This window comes from Oncorhynchus masou, chromosome 32 (assembly GCF_036934945.1).
Source record: "Oncorhynchus masou masou isolate Uvic2021 chromosome 32, UVic_Omas_1.1, whole genome shotgun sequence".
Taxonomy (NCBI): domain Eukaryota; kingdom Metazoa; phylum Chordata; class Actinopteri; order Salmoniformes; family Salmonidae; genus Oncorhynchus; species Oncorhynchus masou.
The window spans coordinates 85,543,930-85,551,241 of record NC_088243.1 but is presented as its reverse complement, the minus strand read 5'-3'; the positions used below and the strand labels follow the sequence as shown (position 1 = coordinate 85,551,241).

General features: G+C 41.1%; 1 protein-coding gene across 1 annotated transcript in view; it reads right to left on the bottom strand.

Moving 5' to 3' along the window:
- Positions 1-2,181, bottom strand: part of LOC135526742 (protocadherin Fat 2-like) — a 78,598-nt gene extending 76,417 nt beyond the window's left edge. Inside the window, exon 1 of the mRNA XM_064955362.1 lies at positions 1,990-2,181. The gene's annotated coding sequence lies outside the window, so the exon portion shown is untranslated. The remainder of the gene's footprint in view (positions 1-1,989) is intronic.
- Positions 2,182-7,312: the final 5,131 nt, after the last annotated feature.

Genomic DNA, 7,312 nt, shown 5'->3' with positions numbered 1-7,312 from the left:
CAGCCGTTAGTTACCTCCCCACACCCTGTGCCACAGGCAGATCAATTAACTAAATTACTTGGGAGTGGACCAGTCAAATGTCTTCAGTCTAATGTAGTGCGTCACACCTACACATACCTATCTATTGGTAAACCACCCCTCGCTGTAGCATCACTGTGAAGGTTATTCCATGTTCAGGAATGTGAGGTACAACAGGCACTCATCAACTCCTAGATCTTCAGAGCACCAAAAAAAGCACTAAAAAAAGCACTAAAAAAAGCACTACTTCAAGGAATACCTAGGATAGGATAAATCAATCCTTCTCACCCCCCTCCCCCCCTTAAATGATTTAGATGCACTATTGTAAAGTGGCTGTTCCACTGATGTCAGAAGGTGAATTCACCAATTTGTAAGTCGCTCTGGATAAGAGCGTCTGCTAAATGACTTAAATGTAAATGTAAATGTAATTTGTTCAGGCACAGAGGAATATGAAAGGGAGGACAAATGGAAGACAGGGAAGTGTCCTTGATGGAATGTATTCCAGAAGGTTATCTGATGGACCATCCGTCTGTCATGGTGACTTCAGTTAAAAAAAAAAAAAAAGTTCAGACCGTCAACTTCTCACAGATTTCACAGGTGGTACGTTGGTAGAGCGTGGTGCTTGCAATGCCAGGGTCGTGGGGTTGGATTCCCAAAGGGGTACCAGTACGGCATGTATTTCAAATCAAATCAAATCAAATGTTATTTGTCACATACACTTGGTTAGCAGATGTTAATGTGGAGTGTAGCGAAATGCTTGTGCTTCTAGTTCTGACCGTGCAGTAATATCTAACAACTAATCTAACAATTTCACAACAATTACCTTATACACACACAAGTGTAAAGGAATGAATAAGAATATGTACATAAAAATATATGAATGAGCAATGGCCGAACGGCATAGGCAAGATGCAGTAGATGGTATAGAGTACAGTATATACAAATGAGATGAGTAATGTAGGGTATGTAAGAGTACAGTATATACATATGAGATGAGTAATGTAAGGTATGTAAGAGTACAGTATATACATATGTATTATGCACTCTGGATAAGAGCGTCTGTTGAATGTAAAGTTCTAGAGTCAACACATCTCAACGACAGAAATCAATTGATCCTACTGGGGCCAAATGAAGCCACTCTTGGAAAGCAGTTTTTTTTTCAGTAAACATGGGTCAACTAGGGTAGACAGAGGGAGAAACAACTGAGCGACAACTTACGAACAAAGCTACTTTATATCGACAGTACTTGAATAATCATTTATTTTTTTAAATGATAAACTAGGGATTTCCTCCACGAACAAGTTTAGCTCAATTCCATGCATATTTCACAGCAATTACGTATCTCCTGCACAATGTATACATACAAAACTACAGAAAACTGCTTATAGTGAAATGAAATAGTCCCAAATAGTGCACTATATGCAAACTGTTCCCGCATTGTGACATATTTTAAGCCATGACCAGACATGACGGCACTCAGGATCAACTGTACGTTCACAGTAAGTCACTTGGTAACACTTTGATGAATAACTCTTATTAACTGCACATACATGTTTAGAATAGCTTTTGAATGCGTTATAAATCATTAAAACATGTTACAAATTCTTATGATTTGCAAGACTTTAAGATTTGTAAGGCTAAATGCTTAGAAATCTCAAAAACTTCATTAGCTAAAGTTAAGCTAGCATCAGTCAACACTGACATGACAGAATAGAATCTTAACCAAGGTCCTCTGAGTTGACCCCTTCTAAAACGTGTAATTTAACCCGTAACTAGGCAAGTCAGTTAAGAACAAATTCTTATTTTACAATGACAGCCTATGAACAGTGGGTTAACTGCCTCGTCCAAGGGGCAGAACGACAGATTTTTACCTTGTCACCTTGCTCAGGGATTTGATCGAGCAACCTTTCGGTTACTAGTCCAATGCTCTAATCACTAGGCACACTGCCTCTGTGGTGTTAATTAACTTACCCAAGGTTCTCTGAGTTGACCCCTTCTTTCTATTTTCCTCTTATGCTTTAGGGATTTTACAGATCCAGCAAAACGAGAGTGACACGCACTGTTCTTCTTCCATCTCATGGGAATCCCAAAAACTGCTCGTGCAATACTGTAAACTCCATCAGTGTCAGCAGCTGGCTAGCTGGTGTTACTCCATTCCACTCAGGAGCTTTGCAGTGGATTACAAAGACACTCCTAGTTCCCTGAAGAACTCCATGGTCCCCTCCCACTTCTCCCACTGTCCCCTCCCTCCCTCCTTCCCTCCCTCCCTCCTCCCCTCCCTCCCTCCCACTTCTCCCACTGTCCCTCCCTCCCTCCCTCCCACTTCTCCCACTGTCCCCTCCTCCCTCCCTCCCACTTCTCCCACTGTCCCCTCCTCCCTCCCTCCCTCCCTCCTTAACTCACTCACACACACTTATACACCATACACACACACTTACACACCACACACACACACATACACACACACATACACACACACTTACACACCACACACACACACACACACACACACACACACCCACCCACGCGTGCCTGTGCACAGATTGTGGGCTGTTTCTTTTTTTCATGTTGGCCTGCTGGGCTGGGGCCAGAGAAGAGTTCAGTACTCTCAGGGTGTGTATTGAAACAATTGTTGTTGGTGGTGTCTGTCCTGTTTGGATAGTCTAACTCTCAGGTTTGGGAAATCAAATCCTGTCTCGCTCTGGTCAGCTAATAGCCTAACCACCATCAAGCAACATTATGGACTAAATGTTCAAATGTTCAAATCCTGTTGCTTGTCAAAACAAGATCCCAATTAACTACGTGTCACCAATAGTATTATATTTGATTCATTTAACCTTTACTTACAGTGGGGCAAAAAAGTATTTAGTCAGCCACCAATTATTGTGTAAGTTCTCCCACATAAAAGAGAGGCCTGTAATTTTCATCATAGGTACACTTCAACTATGACAGACGAATCCAGAAAATCACATTGTTGTCACGCCCTGGCCTTAGTATTTTGTGTTGTAGTACTGTAATACTGTAGTGATGTAGTGCTGTCATACTGTAGTGATGTGGTGCTGTAGTGCTGTAGTGATGTAGTGCTGTAATACTGTAGTGATGTGGTGCTGTAGTGCTGTAGTGATGTAGTGCTGTAATACTGTAGTGCTGTAATACTGTAGTGCTGTAGTGATGTAGTGCTGTAATACTGTAGTGATGTGGTGCTGTAGTGCTGTAGTGATGTAGTGCTGTAATACTGTAGTGATGTAGTGCTGTAATACTGTAGTGATGTAGTGCTGTGGTGCTGTAGTGCTGCAGTGACGTAGTGACGTTGTGGTGCTGTAGTGATGTAGTAATGTAGTGCTGTAATACTGTAGTGCTGTAATACTGTAGTGATGTAGTGCTGTAGTGCTGTAATACTGTAGTGATGTAGTGATGTAGTGCTGTAATACTGTAGTGCTGTAATACTGTAGTGATGTAGTGCTGTAGTGCTGTAATACTGTAGTGATGTAGTGATGTAGTGCTGTAATACTGTAGTGATGTAGTGCTGTAGTGCTGTAATACTGTAGTGATGTAGTGCTGTAGTGCTGTAATACTGTAGTGATGTAGTAATGTAGTGCTGTAATACTGTAGTGATGTAGTAATGTAGTGCTGTAATACTGTAGTGCTGTAATACTGTAGTGATGTAGTGCTGTAGTGCTGTAATACTGTAGTGATGTAGTGATGTAGTGCTGTAATACTGTAGTGATGTAGTGCTGTAATACTGTAGTGATGTAGTGCTGTGGTGATGTAGTGCTGTAATACTGTAGTAATGTAGTGATGTAGTGCTGTAGTGCTATAGGGATGTAGTGCTGTAGTGCTGTAGTGACATTGTGGTGCTGTAGTGCTATAGTGATGTAGTGCTGTAGTGCTATAGTGATGTAGTGCTGTAGTGCTATAGTGATGTAGTACTGTAGTGCTGTAGTGCTGTAGTGCTGTAGTGATGTAGTGCTGTAATACTGTAGTGATGTAGTGATGTAGTGCTGTAGTGCTATAGTGATGTAGTGCTGTAGTGCTATAGTGATGTAGTGCTGTAGTGCTGTAGTGCTGTAGTGCTGTAGTGCTGTAGTGCTGTAGTGCTGTAATACTGTAGTACTGTAGTGATGTAGTGCTGTAATACTGTAGTGATGTAGTGCTGTAATACTGTAGTGATGTAGTGCTGTAATACTGTAGTGATGTAGTGCTGTAGTGATGTATTGATGTAGTGCTGTAGTGATGTAGTGCTGTAATACTGTAGTGATGTGGTGCCGTTGTGATGTAGTGCTGTAGCTATGTCATGCTCTAGTGATGTAGTGTTGTAGTGCTGTAGTGATGTAGTGCTGTAATACTGTAGTGATGTGGTGCTGTTGTGATGTAGTGCTGTAGTGATGTAGTGATGTAGTGCTGTAATACTGTAGTGATGTAGTGCTGTAATACTGTAATGATGTAGTGATGTAGTGATGTAGTGCTGTAATACTGTAATACTGTAGTGATGTAGTGCTGTAATACTGTAATACTGTAGTGATGTAGTGATGTAGTGCTGTAATACTGTAGTGATGTAGTGCTGTAATACTGTAGTGATGTGGTGCTGGAGTGCTGCAGCGATGTAGTGACGTTGTGGTGCTGTAGTGATGTAGTGATGTAGTGCTGTAATACTGTAGTGCTGTAATACTGTAGTGATGTAGTGCTGTAGTGCTGTAATACTGTAGTGATGTAGTGATGTAGTGCTGTAATACTGTAGTGATGTAGTGCTGTAGTGTTATAGTGATGTAGTGCTGTAGTGCTGTAGTGCTGTAGTGCTGTAGTGCTGTAATACTGTAGTGCTGTAATACTGTAGTACTGTAGTGATGTAGTGCTGTAATACTGTAGTGATGTAGTGCTGTAATACTGTAGTGATGTAGTGCTGTAATACTGTAGTGATGTAGTGCTGTAATACTGTAGTGATGTAGTGATGTGGTACTGTAGTACTGTAGTACTGTAGTGCTGTAATACTGTAGTGATGTAGTGCTGTAATACTGTAGTGATGTAGTGCTGTAATATTGTAGTGCTGTAGTACTGTAATGCTGTAGTGCTGTAATACTGTAGTGCTGTAGTGACATAGTGATGTGGTGATGTAGTGCTGTAGTGATGTATTGATGTAGTGCTGTAGTGATGTAGTGCTGTAGCTATATCGTGCTCTAGTGATGTAGTGTTGTAGTGCTGTAGTGATGTAGTGCTGTAATACTGTAGTGATGTGGTGCTGTTGTGATGTAGTGATGTAGTGCTGTAGTGCTGTAATACTGTAGTGATGTAGTGCTGTAATACTGTAATGATGTAGTGATGTAGTGATGTAGTGCTGTAATACTGTAATGATGTAGTGATGTAGTGCTGCTGTGACGTAGTGATGTTGTGGTGCTGTAGCGATGTATTGTGGTAGTGATGTAGTGATGTAGTGATGTATTGATGTAGTGATGCAGTGTTGCAGTGATGTAGTGCTGTAGTGACGTAGTGACGTTGTGGTGCTGTAGTGATGTATTGTGGTAGTGATGTAGTGATGCAGTGTTGTAGTGCTGTAATACTGTAATGATGCAGTGATGTAGTGCTGTAATACTGTAGTGATGTAGTGATGTCGTGATGTAGTGCTGAAATACTGTAATGATGCAGTGATGTAGTGCTGTAGTTCTGCTGCTTTAGTTCTGCTGATTACACCCTCAGGTTAACAACCTTTTTCTTATTGTTTTGTCAACAGTGGCTTACTGCTCATGCTCAGTACAACTCTCAGCAAGTTAACCAAGGGCGTTGAATGAGGTGAACGAACCAGAGTTAAACAAGATATTTGATTCTCTCAGATAGTGGAGCATCTGTCCTCAGTCTTCACCGTGGGTTTAGTGGGTACTGTTAGGTGTCAGCGTGGTTCAGGACACAGTGGGGGGGGGGAACCTGTCGATATTCCCTGTACATCTCTTTCAAACCCAGGGGCAGGAAGAGGTGTACACACTGAAGATGAAAAAGACAACTCTCGGTAGTACGATAATCGAAGTCTGCTTTCAAAAGTCTATATTTTATTGTTATAAAAGTTCAGGACACAAAAGCACCAGAGTGAGGAAGTCAGAACAGAACAGCCTCCTCAGTTCCTCCAGACATTGAGATTCATGTAAACAGGCCACAAGGACCGTGCCAGGACCTGACCTTTCCAGGGGCACAGTGAACACATGGACGCCAGGGGGAGAGAGGGAGTCTGTTGGGTATGGCCTACAAAAACAACAGAAGATGGGTACTGGGCCAGCAGCAGCAGGGGCACCTTTCAGATGAAGAATACTGTCAGATGAAGATCAAGAGCAGACACAGCCTTACTGCTGGTGAAGAAACGCTTGGCATTGCATAGATGTCGGTTTTGCAATGTTTTTAATTTGAATAGCATTTAATTGTGTATTCAGGATTTAGTTTTACAGTCATCCAAAGCAGTAGAAGCAGGACCGGTTTTTAAAATCATGATTCATGAACTGTGGCCCAGACTGGATAATCTGCAAACTATTTATATACAGTACCAGTCAAAAGTTTTAGAACACCTACTCATTCCAGGGTTTTGCTTAATTGTTACTATTTTGTACATTGAAGAATAATAGTGAAGACATCAAAACTATGAAATAACAGATATGTAATCACGTAGTAACTAAAAAAGTGTTTAACAAATCAAAATATATTTTATATTTGAAATTCTTCAAATTGCCACCCTTTGCCTTGTCGACAGATTTGCACACTCTTGGCATTCTCTCAACCAGCTTCATGAAGTAGTCACCTGGAATACATTTAAATTAACAGGTGTGCCTTGTTAAAAGCTAATTTCTGGAATTTAATTCATTCTTAATGCGTTTGAGCCAATTAGTTGTGTTGCAACAAGGTAGGGGTGGTATACAGAAGATAGCCAGAAGATAGCCATGTTTGGTTATCTAGTCCATATTATGGCAAGGACAGCTCAAATAAGAAAAGATAAATGACAGTCCATCATTACTTAAGGCATGAAGGCCAGTCAATGCGGAAACTTGGAAGATTCATGCCTTCATGTCTTTGAAAGATTCATACCTTCATGTCTTTGAAAGAGTCATGCCTTCATGTCTTTGAAAGATTCATGCCTTCATGTCTTTGACACTTCGAAAGTTTCAGAAACCATCAAGCGTTATGATGAAACTGGCTCTCATGAGGACCGCCACAGGAAAGGAAGACCCAGAGTTACCTCTGCTGCAGAGGATAAGTTCATTAAAGTTACCAGCCGAAATAAATGCTTCACAGAGTTCAAGTAACAAACTCATCTCAACAT